Source organism: Convolutriloba macropyga, chromosome 6, assembly GCF_964194025.1.
Source record: "Convolutriloba macropyga chromosome 6, txConMacr16.3, whole genome shotgun sequence".
Classification (NCBI taxonomy): Eukaryota; Metazoa; Xenacoelomorpha; order Acoela; family Convolutidae; genus Convolutriloba; species Convolutriloba macropyga.
Genome location: NC_134473.1, coordinates 55,911,135 through 55,934,153, shown reverse-complemented (window position 1 = coordinate 55,934,153; position 23,019 = coordinate 55,911,135). Strand labels below are relative to the sequence as shown.

The 23,019-nt window shown below is 33.0% G+C and overlaps 1 long non-coding RNA gene across 2 annotated transcripts in view; it reads left to right on the top strand.

The window, feature by feature from the left end:
* LOC142341787 (uncharacterized) overlaps positions 1 to 23,019 on the top strand; it is a 69,128-nt gene that overhangs the window by 4,651 nt on the left and 41,458 nt on the right. Inside the window, exon 2 of one of the 2 annotated variants that reach the window (XR_012759128.1) lies at positions 21,216 to 21,494. This is a non-coding gene — a long non-coding RNA (uncharacterized LOC142341787). Of the gene's footprint in view, positions 1 to 21,212; positions 21,495 to 23,019 lie in introns of both variants that reach the window. The other variant, XR_012759127.1, reaches the window with a different exon arrangement.

The window sequence follows — 23,019 nt, the reverse complement described above, 5'->3', positions numbered from 1 at the left end:
CTTCCTTACGAGTTTGATAATAAGTTTCTGAAAAGATTTTATTTGCCATGGATTAGTTTCCGACTTTTTAATCTCACAAATTTATCAATTTTTTCATAAAACTTTTATTTTTTCAATTTTATTAATTATTTTTGTTGTTTCCTAAGTTTCTCCAGCCTCATGGGCCACGGAACTTCCTATAGGATTTGACAACAGGTTACTGTAAAATTTTTTGATGTATTGGAATGTTTTTCAAGGTTTTAACATCACTAATTTTAGCTTTCTTTTTTACAATTCTTGCAGTTTTTTCTCACTTTTTAAAATTTTTTGTCATTATTCAGGTTTTTTTCAACCTCAGGGGTCCGAAAACTTCCGTCAGGGTTAGATATTAAGTAACTGAAGAATTTTGTTGGCGAAAATTTAGTTTTCAACTTTTAATATTACAAAACTTTTTTTTAAAAAACTCGCAATTTTTTTCAATTTTTTTTTTATGTTTCATTGTTTTTAGGATATTCCGCCCTCAACAGCCAAGGAACCTCCTCAAGGGTTCGATAATAGGTTACTGCATAGTTTCTAGATGCAGTGGAATGTTTTTCAAGATTATAAAATCACAATTTGTAACATTTTTTGGACGAAAATGGCAATTTTTTTCATTTTTTTTACATTATTTGTCCTTATTCTGTTTTTTTTTCAGACTCAGGAATCAAAAAACTCTGTTAGTGTTTGATAATCAATCAATGGAAAATTTTTTTGGCCATGGAATAGTTTTTAAGTATTTAATCTCACCAATTTATCAATTTTTTGATAAAACTTGCAAATTTTTTCAAGTTCTTTGAAAATTGTTGTCACTTCTTAGGTTTCTCCTGCTTCCAGAGCCATGTTATCTCCTCTAAAATTTGACACTAGTCTACTGTGAAAATTCTATATGTAATGAAATGTTTTTTAAGATGTTAACATCACATATTTTAGCATTCTTTTGACGAAACTTGCAATTTTTTTTCTATTTTTTTTGACAATTATTGTCATTTTTTAGGTTTCTTCAGCCTCATGGGTCAGAAAACCTCCGCTAGGGTTTGATAATAAGTTACTGAACTTTCTAAGGTTTTTGAAACTTTTTTTTAGGGTTCTCCAGTCTAAGAGCCACGGAACCTTCTCTGGGGTTCGATAATAATCTGCTGCATAGTTTTTGGTGTTAATAGATTTTTTATCAAAATTTTAATGACTTCACTTTTAGCTTCTTGATAAAATTAATATTATTTTCAAAAATTTGTTAAATTTTTATCATTTTCCAAGTTTAGTGATCTTTATAAACCAGTGGAACTATTTCGGGCTTGAAATAGGGATACTGGATAGTCTCTTGAGACAACGTAATGGTTTTGAAGATACTAATTGTTTAATTAATTGTTTAATTAATTGAATATTAATGTACTTTTCTGAGTTTAACGGTAATTACTGACAATAAGGTTTTTTTAAGTCTTGCAAAGGATGGTCTTGACAGAACACCGGAGACAAAAAAGGTTTTAAATATATTTTTAAATGCGAAATCTCGAAAACTTTCAAACATTGCATTTATTAATTTTTTTTCTATTCGATTAAATTTTTAACAAGGCTAGAAAACTAATTGTTTCAGAGTCAAAGCCCATCATTTAAAATGTTCCCAGCTCTTTCCCTGTCGGTTGGGGTTGCGTTTCTTCTCTCTCTTTCACGATTCATCTTCATCACACTCTTTCTCTCTCTTTCCTGAACTCTTTTTGTTGATGCCGCACTTCAGCTGCTGGTGTGTTGCGAGTTGTCATCATCCGTTAACCTCATTAACGTTAAATTATAGAAGAAATGTTATCATAGTTGACTTAACTAGCACTTTTCAGGAAATCATTTGTAATTGCTCTCAAACGCAGTTTGTAGCAAATATATTATTCATGTTCGTCTTTTCTTATGCAGTTTTTTGCCCTACCGATTTTTTGTTTGACCCATGTGACTTTTCGTCCATCAAAACGTGAAAAAAATGTAGCGCCCAATGGACATTAGGCTTTCTTAGAGCTTTTCAGTTCACTAGTCTCCAAGTAAGCGATTCACAAAATTATGCGATCCAAGTATGCGATCCAAGTATGAGTTTTGGAGATTTATACTTATGGTGTGAAGGTTGGTGGGCGTTTCTTTGAAAAAGATCTCACACCCCCCACCCACCGCCTCACAATAGTCCCTGTCCCCCCAATCCACTGTTGCACCCCGCTTCTGTGCACCCCCGCTGCACCCCCTGCGCTCACCTCACTCTCCCTCAATGAAACTAAAGCTAGCCTCAATTAGCCGTGGCTAGGTACTGACGAAGCCAACCGCTCGCCGGTTGTTTGAGAGCACTTTCTCTGACGTTAAACCGTTATGGTTTTAGTCTTATGACAAAGTCTAACTTCATAAATATCTAATTCAGAATCGGAGGAGCTGTTAAAAAGTTTATCTAACAGTTTCAGTTGATACTTAATTGTTTTTTTTTGGTAAAGTAACTCAAAAAATATCCAAAATTCAACATATATTATTGACATGTTGATTTATTGGTCAAATTAGCTATTTTGGTAACACTTGGGACATTTTTGAGCGATGGAGGAGCAATAGGAGCACGACCAGTTTTGGTGTGTTCGAGAAATTTTATCTTTAAAAAAAATTTATGGAATTAAATTTGTGCCTTGTATATATTTTTAGAAATACTTTGGTTTTATTTGTTTTTTCCTTTTGGTTACAGACCAGTATAATTTCTAATCAAACCTTAATTATTGACTAGTCAAATTACGTGCAATGGGAGGTTAATCAATAATTAGTCTCAATATAAGACTTAGTCTCAATAATGAAAATCACAATTGGTTTCATAAGCGGTAGCAATTTAATCTATTTGCCATTTTAAGTTGAAGTCTTACGGTTGTTAAGCCTGATGCTTTTAAAATATTTGTTTTTTAGAAAAGGTAAGTTGAGATTTGACAATTTTATTTCCTAATAATATGTCTTTTTTCTGTGAAAAACTTTTTTTAGGCGTAAACTGAGCAAATAGAGAGGTCACAATTTTTTTCGAGTGAACAATACAATAGTCTTTTTGTTATGTTTTATATAATTAATGGTATTTGTTCCTTGACTTCACGATTTTTTCATATTTTTTTGACCTTTTCCAAATATTTATGTTCTTCTCTGCTGTTTTGTCCAATCATCACGTTTATGGCATATTATTGACAAGCTGCATATCATATTAGGGGCGCTGAAATAAGGCGTAATTGACTTTATCCCTCATTTTTAGGGATCAGATTTTGATCTTATAGGCTTCGTAACCGATTCCTTGCAAAACTGAAATGAATTTTCAATTTTTTCCTGTATTTGCTCTTGTTGTTGTAGTGTAATTTTCTGAATAACAACAAGTCTCAATGGTTTTGCAAAAGGATTTAAGCGAAGCTAATAAATGATTTCAGTTGATAGCTAAATGTTTCCAAGATTCTGATTTTTCTTATTTTCGAAAAAACGTAATTTCCAAATTTGTCCTTTTTGGTTTCGGTCTACTTGCTAATAAATCTCAATAAAGACAGGTTATCTTTTCTTCTGGTGAAATCCGAGTCGTTTGGTTCAATTTGATTTTTGTCTGATGCTATTTTGACCTTTTCTTTTATTGTTTCGACTTAGCTTTGGTCGTAAATAATACTTAGTTTTTTGTATTTGATTTTGTTGTTTGTCTTGTGTCTTACTGCCCTTAACGCAGGTATCATCAACCGTCTAATGAGTAATTGTTTCTTTTGTATAGTGGCTGGAGTTTCAGGCAATTTTTCTAAATGAATGCACCAGTTTTGTCTCGAACAATAAATGATTCTGGAAGGTTACCTATCCCTTCTTTATTTTGTGGACAGTTTAGTCAACAACTTGGCTGAGCAAGGTCAGAACGTTATGTGCAAGCACACAATACCAAGCCTGCTTGTTTTTTAAATGGTGAAAATCCTTGCAGTTTTTCAAAGATATGTGTAATTCCTTTGAGTTTTCGTGAGAATATTAATCAAACAGATTTTTTCCTCAAATGAAAGAAAGAGCATGTTGAATGTTCTGTATGCTTAAATTTTGAGTTCTTAGCTTCTGACTATCAATGTTTGTTTTTTCAAGTTCATTATTTTCGAAATCTTTGAATGCATCGTTAAACTTTGAATTTGTAGCTTCTAAGCACAATTGAATCATTTGTTTAAGCAGCTGATGGTTCTACTGAAATGAGAACTAAGAGAACTTGCAGTGTTGATGGCTAAACGCTATCAAATAAAATTTGCCATCATTTATTGTTTCGGTGTCCATCAACTTACTCCTCCTATTTTTATGTTTGGTCAGATTAAAAAATACACAATAAATCAAATTTTCCATTTGGATGTAGTCGGTCTCGGTTACTGTTTTCTGAGACAACTTTCTTTATCTACAACAGTATTCGCTTGACTGACAACTTGAGTAATTGTTGCTCTCTTGAATCGATATTATCGTGTTCTTGTCTAAAACATTGTGATTAACCCTTGACAGAAAAGTTGTAAAATATCACTCAAAAAAGTTTTAGGCATTGAAAGTTTTTTTGAAAAAAGAATTTTTTTGCAATTATTTGCTTTAGGATTTCTGGAAAGTAATCTACAGGAAGCAAATGTTTCCAATTTACTCTAATGCTATCCGTTCTCAATAGGAGCAAACTATATTTCACTGAGAAATAAAAGAGATGAGATACAAACCTAGCTCAGATCAGGAATGAACAGCTCTTGTATTTTCAACTATTCTAGTACAATTGCATTTTATTCGGAATTGGTCTCTACAGTTGAAGCGAAAAATAATAGACAACGTTTTTGAAAAACTTTAAGAAAATGTGTCAATTTTGATTCCAAATTAGGCATAAAATTTTCCACGATTGTTTTTCTGAAATTTATGTGCTAGAAGTGGCAAATGTTTTTTTGAGATTATATTAATTAGACAATATGCAAGAAAAACAGACCAAATGTCAAGAATCAATTAGACAACGCAATAGTGTAGTGATGTCGTTCTGAGATACGTTAATTGATATGAAACAAACTGCGTTTTTTACGTGCTCCCTGATTTTTCCCAGACTTATTTGCAGTAAAATATAAATTTTGTGAAGTAAGTCTTGTTTTCTAAGGATAAATAGTTCGCAAACTCAACTCCAAAAACTTGTATTTTCTTTTTTTTTGTTTTTTGATTTAATGTGAAAAAAAGTTATGGTGGTCATTGTTCAATAGCAAAATTTTGCATCATTTTTTATGCAGTCTTTGCAGAAACTTAGTGAAAAAATTCCCATCAACAGTCCTTTGTGAATGAGGTTTTGTACAATTGTTTTTTTTTGTTTTTGCAATTTTTCACTTAACATAAAGGATGATGGACGCGTATTTTCCATAAAACATTTTGCATTATCTAAATGACATTATAAAAGGTACAAAATGTATTTTCCAGCAACAAATTCATTTTCAATGGAAAATTTTTGGATGAGAATGAACAGAATTAAAGCCCACCCGGAAGTTGGTGGCACAGCAAATCAGCGCTGAATTAGCCTGGAGACAGTCTGTTTTTCTGGTTGGCCCGTACTCTGTTCACGTCCTAATATACACTGGCTAGTCTTCATTTTGGAGTAAAACTTACTGCATGAAAAATAAAATGTTCATCTTAACTCCCACCAACAAGGTTCGCTTTAAATGCGATTCGAGTTTCCGCGTGGGTACTTGTAACATTTATTTTGCGTAACAAGTCGTAACCACTAAGCTAAATGGGTTTTGTGGTAATTGCCTACAAACTAGCCTACAAACAATAAATAGTGTGTATACTGCTATAGTGATTACCAGTTAAGCTACAAAAATATGACATTATTCTGCTCGATTTTAATTTTGGGGTATGAATTATCTTCAGACTATACAGGATAGGTTTAGCCTGGGTGAATTCTATGACCTCAACATAATCATTATGAAGAAAAACTCTCATAAGGACAATTAAAAGATTCTGGACATGCTATTTTTCAGAACTGCATTAAGTTTTTACTCTTGAAATGTGCTGGTTCAGCGCTGAAATGCTCTTAGAGTCATGTCCGATTGTAGCCCACACTGATATTGTTCACTTTTAAGCCATTTTGTCAGTTTTCATTTAAAACTTCTAATATTTTTGTTCTTGTTAAGTTGGCGTTTCTTCAATTTTAATTCGTTTTTTTTACGTTTTTAGTCCTCTCATCCCCAAATTTGAAGCTAATTAAGCCAATGTTTACAGGACAAACCAATTGCCATTTTCAATTAAACTTTAAAACTGATTAAATAATAATTTAAAAAAATAATAAATAAGGTGTTTAGCCTTTCACCTTTTTTTCTAAAGATTTTACATCAGTTTTTAGCCGCTTTAGTTTAAGCGAATAGATGTTTTGGTTCATTTTTTCATTTTGGAAGAAAGCTCCTTTTGGACAAAAGATAATCTGGATAGAGTATTGCCAGTTTTCCATTAGCTACAGTGAGTTGAGTTTCATCTGTCTAACTTGGCCATGCCTCAATCATGCCTCCAAGCGTTGTTAATTTAGCGGCTTTATGATCAACTTGAAAACTTCTTGCTTGGAACTCAACTAAATGTAGCTTATGGAAAATAGAGTAAATAAACTACTAGTCTAAATAAATTAACGATTTTCAGTCAATTCATATAAAGAGAAATGGAAATCAAAATAGTACTAAAAGAAAAAAGCTCTTGAAAGAAAGGCTTATTTTAACCATGTAATTTGGCAATTTGAACGTTTAATTTTGTTAATCAGTATAATTTATTGACCTCAATTTTGGCTAAACCCGACAGTTGCCAAGTTTTGTAAAACGGTGTCATGCCTGAACAATGATTTTACATCAAAAACTACTTGTCCCATTTTCCGTTTATTTCACATGCTGCACAATCATATACAGTTTTTGCTTCTTTTCTTAATCTTAACGAATTTGTTTAAAATTTTACAAGGATATACAAATTGGATATGCGGTGTGTTTATATAAAAAAGTAAGAAGTCTCTTATATGTTTGATATGTTATTGCTAGTGTTTTGCGTATCCATACTTTTTCCTCTTTTCCCGTTGGATGTCTCCTGCAGTTTTGGGTCGAGTCCACTCAAACACTTCCAAACCAGTCAGAACTCGCAATCTTCTCAGAAACAACTCATCGGTCAATTGAACCATCGGCTTTTCGCACTGCTCATTTTCCTTTTGATAGTTCTCTGCAGCCACAAAGCCGTTAAGGTATTCAAAGAAGTTTGTTAGGAGTCCGCGTTTTCCACAAGACATTTTTTGACCAGCAATTTTTGTTTTGAATCCGGTAATTGACACACTTTTTGAAAGCTCCTCGCGGACGTTTTTGAGTATCACATTATTTTCAGTGAATGCTATTTGAGCAATTTTTTCTTGCTTGTTGTTCTCGGGGTAAAAATGTTTAACACCTGAAGTTTTTCTTTTCGCGAAAATGTTGTACAAGTCCACGTTTCCGGAAAATGTTGGTCCAGAAATGCTGTATCGGAAACACAGAAGAAAAACATTTCCAAGATTCTCGTGCTCAAAAATTGTTATTTCCGGTAGTTGCTTTTCTGTGCCCAATTTTCTAAGTTGAATCCGGAAAGTTTTACCGTTTCGTTTTCCGGCAACTACAAATGAATGACTAACTGTTTCTTCCATTTCCCGTACGTTTAACTTGTTTTTCTCCGGAGCGGATATTCGAGTGCACGTGGCAAAAAGATGTTCATGTATAAAGTAAAAAGGCTGTGAAACTAATCTGTTTCTAGCTTAATAAAATTTTGATTAGAACTATCCTCTTTCTCTTTTCATTTGGTTGCGTGTCGATGTGATATGGACATTTTCATTCATGTTTGTGCTGGATATGCATCCACAAAAATGGCATAGTTGTTGCAAACTTCTGTTCAGGTTGTAGAAATCCACCAAGGAAAACAATTTCAAATAGGAGGCATAATTATTCAAAGGAAATATATTTAGTCTCAGATTATATTTTTTCGGAAAAAATTGGCAACAATTTTATTTAATAAAGAGAGATCAATTTATTTTTCAATTTCTGTGACCGTTATTGGCCTTTTCTTGGTTTTTTTACAATCCAAGAAGTGGATTGTATTGGTGTTGTCATTTTTTTGTAAGATGTTTTCACGACTTTGACTTTTTAAAACGGGATAAGGCCCACTTGGCATTAAGTTTCATTAGAAGCCCTAAGGTAACTTTAGAAGTCCCTTAAGGAGTGCTGAGGGCTTAGGGTGTTGAAGCTGCTAGGAAGGCCTCAAACTTTGCTAGTGCTTAGAGTGCTGAAGTTGCTAGGAAGGCCTAAATTCAAGGATAAAAGGTCATTTTGTAAGGGTTTTTAAGCTCAAAATGATGCAACGTTTTTTAAATCATTTTTCGAGTTTTTTGCTCAACTAGTTGTGAATTGACGTTTGTTAAAGTTGATAAAGTTCCTTTGCAAGATATAATTACTGTTTTTGACCATTTTATGAGCCATACGTTTTGCTACTGCAAACATAAACATTGTTGTCAATTTTTTAGGTTTTTTCAAGAACCAAGCAACCTCATTTAGGGTTGGATAAAAAGTTACTGCGTAGCTTCTAGTAGTAATGGAAGGTTTTTGAAGATTTTATCATGAAATTTAGCTTTTTTTAAAAAAAAACTAGCAATTTTCTGAAAAAAATTTTTTGAAAATTTTGTATTCTTGTGTAAGGGACCTCCTATAGGATTTTCTAGTATGTTATTGCATAATTTGAAGTGGCTATGAAACAGTTTTCAATTTTTTTTGTAATATCACGACTTCTTACTGTTCTTTTCATAAACATACAATTTTCAAGTTTTTTGAATTTTTTACAAATTTTTTGAGTTTTTCCGGGGCCTAAGAACTTTCACTAGTAATCGATGATAAGCAAAATTGGAAGACAAAAATAATGGTTTTGAATATTCCTTTCTGGAAATTGAGAAATTTTCTATAAATTTTGCACTTTTCAGTTTTTTTCAAGCATTTGTCAATTTTTTCGTGTTTATCTACCTTAAGTGGCAAATAAATCTCTTTCCAGGCTTTTGAAGGAGTTAAATAGTACATTGAATTGCATCAATTTTTGATCTTCAGGGTAAATGTTTCAAGAGTTCTAGCAATGATTATTTTTTGTTCAATTTCTTGATTTTTTTAATTTCTCAACTTTTGAGGTTTTATCGTTTTTGCTGGGAATGTGCAATTGATCTGCTGTTCAGGTAATTAGTTCTCAGTTTTTTGTTCAATTCTTTGGATTACATTTCAGGCTTGTCCCGCTATTTTTTTTATTTCGTCGTCAGGATTGTTGTTACGACCGAACGACGTCACAATTATTCCAAATCAGCATTTTGCTCATCATCCGCTCATGCAATTTCAACTGAATTGCATGCGTGACTTCATTTTCACTTCTAATGGAGCGAGTTTTTTGCTCATTTGCTTGATTATGTTTTGGTCACGCGTGAATTACCTCGCTCTCAAAAATGCCTTCCTGACTCTGAAACCGACTTTTCTTTACTTTAACTCGAAGAGCTGAGGTCAAGTGAGTGTGTGTCACTCTAAATGAAGTTTATTGGAGAGCAACTAATAGAAGAATTAATAAGTTATACAGATTCGTAATTGAAATATAGCATCTCGCAATTTAGCAGAACGAAATTTCTCTTTGGTCTGTTTCTGTTACTATCTTATTGAGATTTCAGATCTAGATATTTAAAAATGAAAAAGCAAAGTTATACCTGACTTTATTTTTCCGCAGAGAGAAGCAAATCTCATTTAATTTTTCATCTCCCTGATGTTATTCTTTTCTTGGTGCAAGGTTTTCATAATTTGTACAGTCAGTTACAGGATTTTTCACTCTTAAAGATTATTTTTTTTATTTTTAAATTTTGATTGTAAAGAAGCGAAGACACAAAAAAGTAGGACTTCGAAACCTTGCTTTATCAAAATCATTTCAAATTTTGTGAATGTTGCTGCTTTGTTCATTTTCCAATTAAACGAGTAAACAGAAAAGTTCCGTAAACAAATGTGGATTGAAAGTTTCTATTCGCATTTCGATTCATTTCAATATTAATCAGATTGTTCGGAATCAATTCTTTTTTATTCATTCATTCACTGTTTTTTAAATTTCCATTTTTATTCCAAAATCCATTCGCGTTTTCTCAAAAAACTTTTTTTTGCCGTCCCAGTGATTTGAAATTGAATCAAGTTTGCGTCTTTTTCATTGAAGAGTCTTAACTTTTTCTCCTTTTGTTTCTCAATTTTTCTTCAAATAGTTTTTAAAACTATATTTTTACATACAAAAATCTACGAGTATGAAAAGTTTCCCGATAATATTTCGTTTGCAGCAATTCACTGAGATGATGTTATTCAACTCGTTTTTTTATGCAAAAAAGGTAACATGATATATCATAAATATAATACCGAAAAAGTGAAAAGATTTACTTTAAGTAAATTTTAATAATTTTTTGGATTTACCTTAACAGAAATTGTTTAATATTTGTTAAGCACTCGAAATAATTTTGCCAGAAAAAACGGAATATCTACCAAAACCAGTTTGAAACACTTAATGCAAAATTAACACTTTAATAACTTTTTTTTGAATGCCGTACGATTTTCCTGGCAACTACATCCAGATTCTTGTAACGTACAAAAGATAAAAGGTTGGGCACCTTGGAAGGACGGTCGCTTGAGCCGAGCTTAATATCAAACAAACGCATTGAGGGGAAAGTAAGTAGTATAGTTAAATTATCCTGGCGAGCAAAATTTTACAGAACTTTCAGCCAAATTACATTTTCATTAGTTCACATTACAACTTATATTACTGTTACTAGTATGTGAATAAAATGCAAATGGAAACTCAAAATTTTACTCAAACTTGATCTGCACCACTTTAATTAAACCAGCGTTGCGACGTTCGTACAGATTATGAAATCAACTAGCTACTGCATCAAGATTGGTTTGCGATGAAAGATATTGTTGGCAGAGAAAAGTTTCCATGGTTAACAACTTCAATTTCACACGGATAAAGACTTTTATCTTTATTTGTTCCCATTCGGTCAACATTTTTGTCTACTGCCAATCGAAGATGATAAGTTGACATGCAAATTGCCTGACGAAGAATATAAAAGAGGCTTCAACCATCAATAATCAGTCAAAACTCACAATCTTTGTAATTTTTAACGCACAACTAATTCAAATTTAATTGTACTTCTTTTCCGATTGATCACTTGTTACTGTGTCTTGTTTCTGTAAATCAAATTTGTGAATGCTCAGTTTAATTTTGCTTAGACGTTTTGCGGAGTTTCTCGGACTTTCTCCCTGAAAAACAGGTCCTAACTGCCAGAATTTTTGCACAAAATACAGAGACAATTACTAGTTCTGGCTTTAATGAAACTATTACTGGTTCTTTGTTGGTGTTATTGAGAGGAATTGAGAGTTAGAGTCGACTTACAAAATTGATGGTTCAGAGTTTCAGTTAATGAAATGGGTAATTAACATAAACTCCGTAATTATTGTTTTAAGTTGATTGAAATTGGTTCTATAAAGTATGCCAAGTGTTTTGGACTCGACTCAAATGGTTATCAAATAATGTAACGATTATCTAAGGTACAGTGTACATGCAGTTCACAAAATCTAATAGGAGGAAAACGTTATATCCGGATAGATTTTAGACCGTTGAAATGAACTGCGCAGTGTAACGTTATCCATGTCATAAGTCGGATAGCAGCAGGTACAAAGGTATTTTGAGGTCTTGATATTGTTGATAAAAAGGAATACTTGGTTATCCTGCATGATCATGATCCTGGCTTCAATTATAGAAAGACGATAAATGGCTTTGAATATGGTTACTATAGCCTGTCCGATAAAGTTGAAACGGAAGACAATTTTTGAAAACGCCATTAGTACTAATTAGTATCATTATGCTTGTATGCATACCTCTTTCCTTGATCAACTCTCGGTGCGATAACAAGAGTTAAATAAGTTATCTATGAAATAACTTGTTAGGCCCCAATGAATACTCTGAACATCTGAAGCAGCGCAAAAACAGTGTTCTGGGATTGGATTAATTTTACCCGTCAGGAAAAGTGAGAAATTAGAGGCAAGGAGTAGTCTCATCAGCTACACAGCGGCGTAATTTAAGCAATTTATATTTTTGCTGCGAGAGTTGATTAAAGAAATTTGTACACGATTGTTTCCGCACTCTCAAATTTAATCAACAACTCGGTTTCGCCTCAGTTTGATAAGTTCTTTATGGCGACAAAAACCTTGTGGCATTTTTCATACCGACTCACTTCAGCTCATCAATTTGTTTAACATTTGTTAATCTTTAAAAAATTACTTTTGAATTTCACGCATTATTTTTGAAATAATTGTTTTCTTCAAAATAATTTGGCTCTATATAAGCTCCACTTAGAAAGAACAGTTGCCATAATAATGCCCGGAGCAGAAATTTCCGTAACCTAGGTGGATCGAACTGAAGACCATCAAATTAGGAGTTATTCCAATTCTTCAAGTTTTAGTGTGTTCTGGTTCAACTGTTGATTGCAAAAGGAAAATCAGAGGCGTCCTTTTTCCTGCGGGTGAACAGTTTGTTGTCACAGTGGCCGATAATAATTTTCAGCACGCCTTTTACCTTAATTAAAAATTGCCTCTAACAATTGGTCATCTTTTAATTTACTGTACAGTAATTTTGGAATCGAAACGCAAAATAATAGCAATCCCATTAGTAAATTGAAGGGTTTGAGGCACTAGTTTGCAAAACTTTAATTTCTTTCTCAAGGTCGGCTCGCGTAGATTTCTGGTGCACTTTGTGTTTAGGATTTTTACTCTCGTCATATTACATTCTTTCAATTGGAAGAGCTGAAAAGCTATTCTTAGGTTTTTGCAAGCTTTTTTGCAAACAATCTACTTACAACGTACTTATTTGTCATCAGCAACTATTTTGAATTTGGCGTTAAAATATTGCTCACAGATTGAACCAGCTAAAGCTTTGAAATTATAGCCGAGAGGTGATAGCCGAGAGGTAAGGTGTGTGGTTCACACGCCAATGATTGAGAGTTCAATCCCCTGCCTCTGTGAAGCTGCCTATGTGAGGATGAGCTCTTACTTAACCATAGCTTCAGGTTGACCATAGCCGGACCAATGTTGGCTGCAATGTTGGTACCACGTGAAAGTTTCAGACGCAAAAAAAGTGGCTGTAGTCACCGAAAAAAGAGCAATGCCGCGCATGAAGAGATCAGTCTGAAATGTGCCCGGGTCGAAGTCGAATGGTTATCTTGCAAGATTCTGGCAGAATCTGACAGATTCTTGCAAGAATATGCATATTCTTGCAAGATTTCTGCCAGAATCTTGCAAGATAACAATTTTTCTGCCAGAATCTTGCAAGATAACCATTTTTCTGCCAGAATCTTGCAAGATAGCAACTTTTCTGCCAGAATCTTGCAAGATAATCATTTCTCTGTCAGAATTCTCTAATATACCCATTTTTTTGTACAAGATCCTACAAGATGAATTGATCAATGCGGAAAAATTCTGACAGCAAGAGATTTGCGCGAAAGCTCTTCTAAGGTCCTTCGAAGCTTAAAAAAATGGCAAACCGAGAATAACCACATTTTTTGGGCATTGGCAAGAAAAGCCTAAAGAGCTGAATTGAACGAAAGGAAGCTGTTTAAGATGCAAAGAATAATATTGCATAATTTTTTCAATAGAAGAGGTAATTTAGACTTGTAGCTATGTAAATCTTGATAAATTTGAAGGAAAATACTTTTTAATAGTAATTTAATTTGTGTTAACAGTTCTCAAAGTCAGATTTTAATTTGTTTTCTTCAGATAATTAATATTTCCAGATATAAAATCTACTTATATTTATTATTTTTTATAAAAAACACGCAACTGACTCTTAAGTAAGTTTCTGCTTAAAATGAATTGTGTTGCATGAATGAGAGCCAATAAGAGGACAGCTCAACCGGAACGAACTTGTAAGAATCTTACAAGATAACTATTTTTCTGGCAGATCTTGCAAGATGACCATTTTTCTGCCAGATCTTACAAGATAGGCAGTTTTTGCAAGGTTCTGGCAGAATCTTGCAAGATAACCATCTGGTCTCGACTGGGGTGGGGAATAATAAGAAAAATCGCAGCTGAAAACAGGCTACTGTAGGCCTAATGCTGTTCCACTGCGATTACGCAGAAACCATAATAATTATTATTATTATTTGCTGAATTTAATTCTATTCATGTTTTAATCAGCTCCGAATAACGTTTGACAGAGAAATGGAATTGAAATATTGACGCTTATTGTAATATATCCTTAAGATTATATCGCTCCAGTCATGAAATACAACATTCAATTAACAAGTTTTGTTTGGGATTCACTGTCAACCATTGCATCTTTTTGTCCACGGTTAAAGTATTTAATTTACACTATGTCTAAATCTGTCAACAACAGATAGAAATCAATAACTAATTAGTAACTGATTACATAGAAGACTTTGCATTACTAATTACTGATTAAGCAGGCAAGTTACAGATTTGCACCTGTTGGTATCATTGCGCCTACAATGTAGCAGTCCACGATACATAATTTCAGATAGTTTTTTTTCATCTGACTGAAAAATATGACAGCGAGTTAGCTATTGTTGCTCAGCCTTTCTGCGACATAAATTTGACAATTTGAAATAAGGTAAGTGCAGAGTTTGTTTTGGCCAACTTTCAATTAACTCGTTTAATGTTGGAATTTCCTTCTAAAAAATTGTCCAAAAATCCAATTTTCAAGCCAAAGGAGCGTAGCACTTGGAAATATAGTCTCTGCAGAGTACATACCCCAAAAATTCATCCATTTTTAATTCTTTCAGGAAATAAAAATGATCAACGCTGTCAAAATTTTTCCTTTAACTATGATGAAATGTCTTTGTGTTGATTTCTACCGCTTGTTTTTCTCTTTTATTGAATTCTTTACCTTATCGAATTTATGGGTACACAGATTTTTAGAAAGCACTCATTTTCCCCGCATCACTTTTGATATTCAAGGAAATTTAAATTATTGTTAAAAATTATTTCTATATATATTCACAATCTTTTCGTTTGAAAACTTTGCATAGGAAATAAGTCATTTCATTATCCAGTGTGCCGTTTTACGGTATAAATGAAGTTTTGCTGTTAATTTTCCAATTAGTTCATCATCCCGCTTTTCTTTGCATCTCAACAACTAATAACTCATCTTAAATGTGTGAAAAAAAGGCAATCGACAAATTTGTTTCAAAAACTATAAAAAAATTTTGAATTATTTGTTTTACAACTTCTCATACAAAAGTGATTTAAAATTTAAGAACCGCAAAAGTTGAGCCAGAAGCTGTTTAAGTTATTTGATTTTTTCAGCATTTTTATTAACAATATGGCAATGGAACTGATTGAAGTGGTACACAAATGAAATTTTTTGATGCTCTGTAACTAATAGGAATTTTCTCAAAAAATGGGAATTTTCTCTGAAATATTTTGCTTGTTTTAATAAGAGTGCTTTGTTGTTACTTTTAATGCAGTTAAGTTTTCTCTTTTTCTCGAAGATCTGTAGGCTAAAAAATTTTCAAGAAAACTGCTTCTCTCAGACAGAATTGTCAAAAAATTGACTTATTCTTGAATTGTAATAACTTTGAACTGTAGCAGGAAGTTAATTTCAAACCCGGAGGTTGGTGGCAGAGCAAATCAGCGCTGAATCTGTCTAGAGACCTTCTGTTTTCTAGGATGGCCAGTATTCTGTTCATGTCCCTATTTACACTGGCCAGTCTTGATTTTTGAGTAAAATTGACTGCATAAATAATAATATGTTCAGCGTAACTCTGGCCAACAAGGTTTGCGTTATGCGATTTGAACTCCCGCGTGGGTAATTGTAACATTTAATTGCCGGAGCAAGTCGTAACCACTAAGCTAAATGGGTTTTTGATAAATGCCTACAAACTATCTTATATATCAGTAGCTGTATACTATTATTTTATTTACCGGTTACAAGCTACAAATGTATGAAATTACTGCGCTCAGACTTAATTTTGGGGTATGAGTAATTTTAAGACTATCCAGGAAAAGTTTAGCCTGGGGGAACTCTATGACCTCATTATAATCATAATGAAGAAAAACTGCAAATAAAAGAGCTTAAAATCTTCTGGAGATGCAATGTTTCAGAACTGAATTAGGTTTTTCTGCGCTTGAAATGTACTTGTTCGGCGCTAAAATGCTCTGAGAGTGAAGTCCGGGAAGGTAGATTTCCCTTTAGTTTGACGCCTGGTGTGTGCATGCTCACACAGAACGAAATCGCGTAACATGGCTGTGATCGGCACTCGCGGGAAAGAATGTTGCTTTTATAAACAGCTGTGATATAAACGTAAATTCCCATTTTGTTTCGATTTTGATGATATTTTTGTGCATTTTGGACCATACTTTTGTTTGCACTTCCAGTACTAACTTTGTTAAAGACGATCTGCAAGACCATCTCAGTTCAGTCACAGTCATTTAAAAATGCTCCTAATTTTTTAATAGCTTTTCTGCAATAGCACTTTCAACTAGTCATGATTTGGTTCTGAATATGCGGAGTGTTGTAAGGTGAAGATTTGAAACATTGGTTAGACAAATACCAGTTATTATAGCAGTAAACGACGTTAGGCAATTTTTTTCGATGTATTGTATTTGACAAGTTATTTGACATGTTGTGTTAATCAACATTCCATTTGCAAATGACAAGTTTCTTATCAAGTTACCGGTTAGAGGATTAATACTTAAACTTCGGTTCACAATTTGCTTTCTGTCATTTTTCAAATTTCGCGCGAAGTTCCTGTCAAGTTGTTGGCAATTTTATAAAGATCTCAAAATTGCCAATGCTATTCCGAAACTTAAAGCCTCGAGCAAAAAAAATCAACTGTGTTCTTGAAAATTTAATACCGCTGTTTGGCTGATAGCCTTTTCAATGTTAATTCTTGACAGGTTGTTTTTTAAAGGAAAAGTTGAGCCATTATATGCGTTTCAATCTAACAATTCAATGTCTTTCAGTTCAAAGATTAATCTTCATTCGAGTCAAAATCAAGAAAGAGACCCGCTATCGATCAGACACACATAATCTTTGAAAATTTGTTGAAGTGTAAATGAACATCTCATTTTGGTGAAAGAGATCAAACAAAATCACGGCGAAGTATACTAAATCTCTTCTTATCAAAATGGAGTTGCCTCTAACACGTCTTTATCATTGCTTGAAGCCAGCTTTACTTAACATCAAAATACATTTTTTGACGGTAAAACTGTTATGTTTCAACTATTTTAACTAGTAACTGTTAATGAAAATTTATAAAACGTTTGAAGACAGAGTGGCATTTGATGAAGGGATAGTATTTTGATGGTTTTCCTCAAAAATATGCTTTGGTTTGCAGAAGTAAACGAAGAGAAATAATCTTACGCCAGTAATTTTGTCCGTTGATCGTAGAATCATTTGACAAGACCAATCTTTTGCTAATCAAAAGCTGATCAGTATAAAACTAATCAAAGAATATAAAAATCTTTCATTGCAATTGCAAAAGTTTTTGTTTTCTGCCTTTGTTTGAAATATTGTAATTGGACTGCTCATGAAGAAAAAAGATACACCTTGATAATTTTTTTAAATCTTAGACCACAGAACACAGTGGTGGAAGAGGTGATAGAAAAAGAATTGGTAAAAAATTATATTTCAATACTAAAGGGAATTTAATCAGCCCTGCACTGAAACAGCTGCTTATTCTGAGAGACAGTATTTTTAAAGATGAAAAATTTATATTAAAACAAAAATGAAATAATTGCAATAAAGTTTTCAGTTAAATAAATATTTTAATTTAAAAACAGTTATACGTCTGTTTAATTATTTTTTTAGATACACAAATTTGTTTTTTTTTCAAAATTACTGCTTTGGAAAGGGTATTTGTTTCACTAACTCTGTGAGAAAATTAGGTAAATAATTCAGGTAAATTTGCAAAATTTTCGCCCGATATACTTTAGGTGAGAACTCTGAGCGAACTCTATGACCTCAATATAATCATTATGAAGAAAAACTGCAAATAAAAGAGCTTAAAATCTTCTGGAAATGCAATGTTTCAGAACTGAATTAGGTTTTTCTGCGCTTGAAATGTACTTGTTCGGCGCTAAAATGCTCTGAGAGTGAAGTCCGGGAAGGTAGATTTCCCTTTAGTTTGACGCCTGGTGTGTGCATGCTCACACAGAACGAAATAGCGTAACATGGCTGTGATCGGCACTCGCGGAAAAAAATGTTGCTTTTATAAACAGCTGTGATATAAACGTACATTTCCATTTTGTTTCGACTTTGATGATATTTTTGTGCATTTTGGACCATAATTTTGTTTGCACTTCCAGTACTAACTTTGTTTAAGACGATCTGGAAGACCATCTCAGTTCAGTCACAGTCATTTAAAAATGCTCCTAATTTTTTAATAGCTTTTCTGCAATAGCACTTTCAACTAGTCATGATTTGGTTCTGAATATGCGGAGTGTTGTAAGGTGAAGATTTGAAACATTGATTAGACAAATACCAGTTATTATAGCAGTAAACGAAGCAGTAAACAGTATTTTTAAAGATGATAAATTTATATTAAAACAAAAATGAAATAATTGCAATAAAGTTTTCAGTTAAATAAATATTTTAATTTAAAAACAATTATACGTCTGTTTAATTATTTTTTTAGATACACAAATTTATTTTTTTTTCAAAATTACTGTTTTTGGTAAGGGTATTTGTTTCACTAACTCTGTGAGAAAATTAGGTGAATAATTCAGGTAAATTTGCAAAATTTTCCCCGGATATACTTTAGGTGAGAACTCTCGCATTCTGGATAAAAACTGCTGTCAGATAAACTATTGCAGCTAAGAAAAACTGCAATACTAAAAAGAATTCAAAAACGAGAAAACGTACAATGAAATCTTCCTTTTCTTTTTTCCTTTAAACCCACTTGATCAGATAAACAGCCTTGCTTTTGCATCTGATGATGAAACAATATCTTAAAATGTCAAAAAAATTAAATTGATACATGAAATAGCTCAATTTTATCAAAACATAGTACAACTGGAGAACTTAACAAACATACCAAGATCATAAATATTTTTAGTGAACATAAAAAGATCATAAAACGTTTTTAGCAGAAGCTATAAAAATTTCGAATTAATTTTGCACTTAAATAATTAAGTATTGAAAATTTAGACGCACAAAACGCCATTATAGTCCGTATAACCTATTCAGGCAGTTCAGAAACCTTTTTTGTCTCAGAAAAGCGAGGAAGTTTTTGAATAAAAATAAATTGGGAAAAGTTCGTTGTTTTTGTTCTGCTTTAGATCAATCCCAAACACATCAATGCATCTGTGCAGTTTAGTTTTTGTGGCTTTATGCCAAGCATAGTTGTGTACCGGTATCCCCCTATTAGCCAAGAACTAAAGTTGAAGACAAACTTTTCACTTTATCTCTTAACATGGCAAATTTTGTTAGTTCTTGGCCTCCCGTTGATGATGCACTTGCAGCACCAACTGCAAGGAAAATACCTTTAAAAATATTTGGATTTCTATGGCTCTTACTAACATACCAAGATCATATGTGGCTCTCACTAGTTATACAAAGATCATATATGGTTGAAACTAATCAGTGCAAGATCATACAAAGAAGATCATACAGTCTTATTTGGAACCATACTTGTTCTTAGTATGATTAATGAGAAATTTGATCCCGAAACACACAAATTCTCTCTCTCACACACTCGCACACACACACACACACACACACACACACACACACACACACACACACACACACACACACACACACACACACACACACACACACACGCACACACACACACACACACACACCACACACACACACACACACACACACACACTCACACACGCAAACACACACAACTAATTGTCACATCGAAATCATTTTTTTTAATTGAGTCATCTCTGTTGTTTGTTTACTAATTGCATTCATAGGACAGCACACAAATTTTTTGACCGCATAGTATATTCTGTGGATCTTGATTTGAAACGTTTTACTATAACCATTGATGCGGCTGGTTCTGAGGAATGAAGAATTAAACTACCTCAGTCTTCTAATTACCTCACTATCTCTGCCCTCACAGATTGGGGACGAAAGGAGGGGGGGGGGGAGAGAAAATTCTAATTTCTATGGTATGAATTTATGTTAGTAGAGAGCTACATTTCGCGTGTATCTGTGTATGTATGTGTGTTTGCGTGTGTGAGTGTGTGTGTGTGTGTGTGTGTGTGTGTGTGTGTGTGTGTGTGTGTGTGTGTGTGTGTGTGTGGTGGGGGGGGGGGGACGGGGATGCGTTGGAGCCTAAGTTGTCTGATCCCGTGATTATCAATCAGAATTAATCGATCGACGCAGTGTTTTATACAAGCAATAAACAACATCCCATTTATTGACAAATAAATAAACAGCCAGATTTGTACAAATGGAATGCCATTAATATAACAGATCTCTTTTTAAATAATGTTTTCTTTATCATTTTTTTTACCACCAAGAGATGCAATACAGAAGCAGGCTTCACTTTAACACACACCCTTTTATTGGGTTTATTTTCCCCAATTTCGGTTCCTGCTTTGTTCTTAAGGCGGCCTTTCGCCGCCCCTTTTGTAACCTACACATAGAAACAAGCTTTTCTATTGTTATTCAAATGCGACCATTTTAACCTCTTGTAAAGCGTTGTCATGTCAAAAACAGGCTTAAACTAGTTCAATTTATTCGGTAAGTGAGTGAGTTTTATACTCAAGTGTGCGTTCTGAAATAAGCGACCGCGCCTGTTATTTGAAGAAATTTATAGTCACATACTATTCAGGAAAAAGTAATCAGTTTTTTTATTGTCTCTCTTAGAATTCCATCTATCAATTATTGCGCTTGAAGTTTTTAAAGTTCAAAGCAATTTAAGCTCCAGTTTAAAATTTTGTTCTCAAATTATTTGAAGCTTCGATGAGGAAAAAATGGAAGAAAACGTGTTTCAATGAACTACTCAATTATAAATTTTGATTTGTATCATAAAAAGTCAACGTTTTCCTCATACATTATATCAAGCTTACGAAAAAAGGTGAATATTGCTATAAGACATGGTTGGCGTTGTTTGTTTTTGTTTTTATATAGTGTGTCATATGTTTATTTTTGATGTTTTCTCTGTTTGTTGTTTATTTCAGCAGAACAGGAGATAGATAGCAGGCGCATGAGCAGTGCAATTATAAACCAGCATTGGAGGAGGTTTCCTTCTGTTTATCTGTTTACCATTTTATTGTTATCCCCTGTTGACAAAGTGCTTGTGATAAACAGTGTATAAAATACGCCAGAGAGTGAAGTGAACAAAATTCACCTTAAAAGGGAAAAAATGAAAAGATAAATACAGCAAACGTTTTGCACTGTTCCCTGTTTTATGGCTAAGAAACGAACGGTGTTATAAAAAATGGATTCATCATATCGTGACGGTAAGTTTATCTTTATTACTGTATTTTTTTTATTTTAGGAGAAAATCAAACGTTCTGTAGATAAATGCTCCGATTCCCATTAAAAATTAATGATTGCTTTTTTAGGACTTATTTTTCATGTTTATGATCTATTGCAGTCCGGCGGATGTTAGAATGTGGACGAGCGTACTTGAAACATTTCGCTATCGCGCGTTAAGTTCGTGTAATTTTTTGTATTTTAATGCTTCAGTTTTTGAAGACAATTGTTTTTGAGCCACTTGAATAAAATTTCGATATTCCGTTGAACAAATCTTTAGTATCATCATTCATTTGTGCAGAATATACTTGATTTTCTTGTTATTCCATCCCCAGTGAGTTTCATTATCAGTATAACGTTTTTGTAATAGAATTGAAATATAATTTTGATTATGATATTAATAATTCCAAGTCATCAAGAGTTTAAGAAATGTCTATATCGGCGATTTTGCTTTAATAAAGTTTACCACCTTTTCTTAAAACCGTTCAAATCTAATTGCTCCTAGATATTTTTTAGTATCAAATTTCGATTTTTAAAATTTTTTCTAAGGACAAATCAATAATAATCTCAACTACCTGATATACCACAATCAGCTATATTTTACATCACATCTCAATTGCACTAGAGCTAACTTGGAAGCTCTCATTCATCACCGAATAATGTGCTACAAAAATGTTCTCATTCCAATTGAAAAAGTTAAATTTATCGCTGGAAAAATGGCCTATGTGTCGTTTTCTTTTCCGCTGATAACGCAAAATCGCATGAAAAAAAATGCGCAAGGGTTCTTGGTTGGATATTAAACTCTCGATTGTTCAACTGTTGCGTATATACCAAATTTATAAAACTTTGATTTGTTTTGAATATTTCGTCTCCTCAAAGTTTGCGACAGATCCTTAGAATTGGTTCTTTTGCAATAGAATTCTGTTGTTCCTCTAAATAACAAATTCTTTTCATTTCAAGTATATTTCTATCTAATTACGCAACATCGTACGAAAAAATTGCACTATGATTCTCAGTTTGATATTATAACTTGGATCTTTAGACAGTTGCATTTATACGAATTTTACATAACTACGATTTGTTGGCTTCTTGATGTTTGTGAGTGCTCTGTAGATGTGAATAGTTTGAAAAAGAGTTGCGCTGTTCTTTTTGTTCCGAACCCACTTTTGGGTGGAGGAACTATATGCTCAAATGGTTTTTTTTTGTTGAGAAAATTTTGTCCGATCGATATATTCATCATAGACAAATGTGAGTGGTATCATTGAAAAGCTCATTTAGCGTAGAATTCGAAATTTAAAAGATTTTATTGAATTTCGTTTTTTTCGAGGAGTTATCGAGGTTTAAAATCTCATGTGAACACGGGATATTCGGTTCATTTTTGCTCACTTTTACCGTAATTTTTGTCGAGTTAACTTTTTTTTTACAAAAACTTTATTTCAAAATTGCATTTCACGCAATTGCACAAAATAAATCAATCTTCTCTTCCTAATAGACGTAGGGCAATAAAAA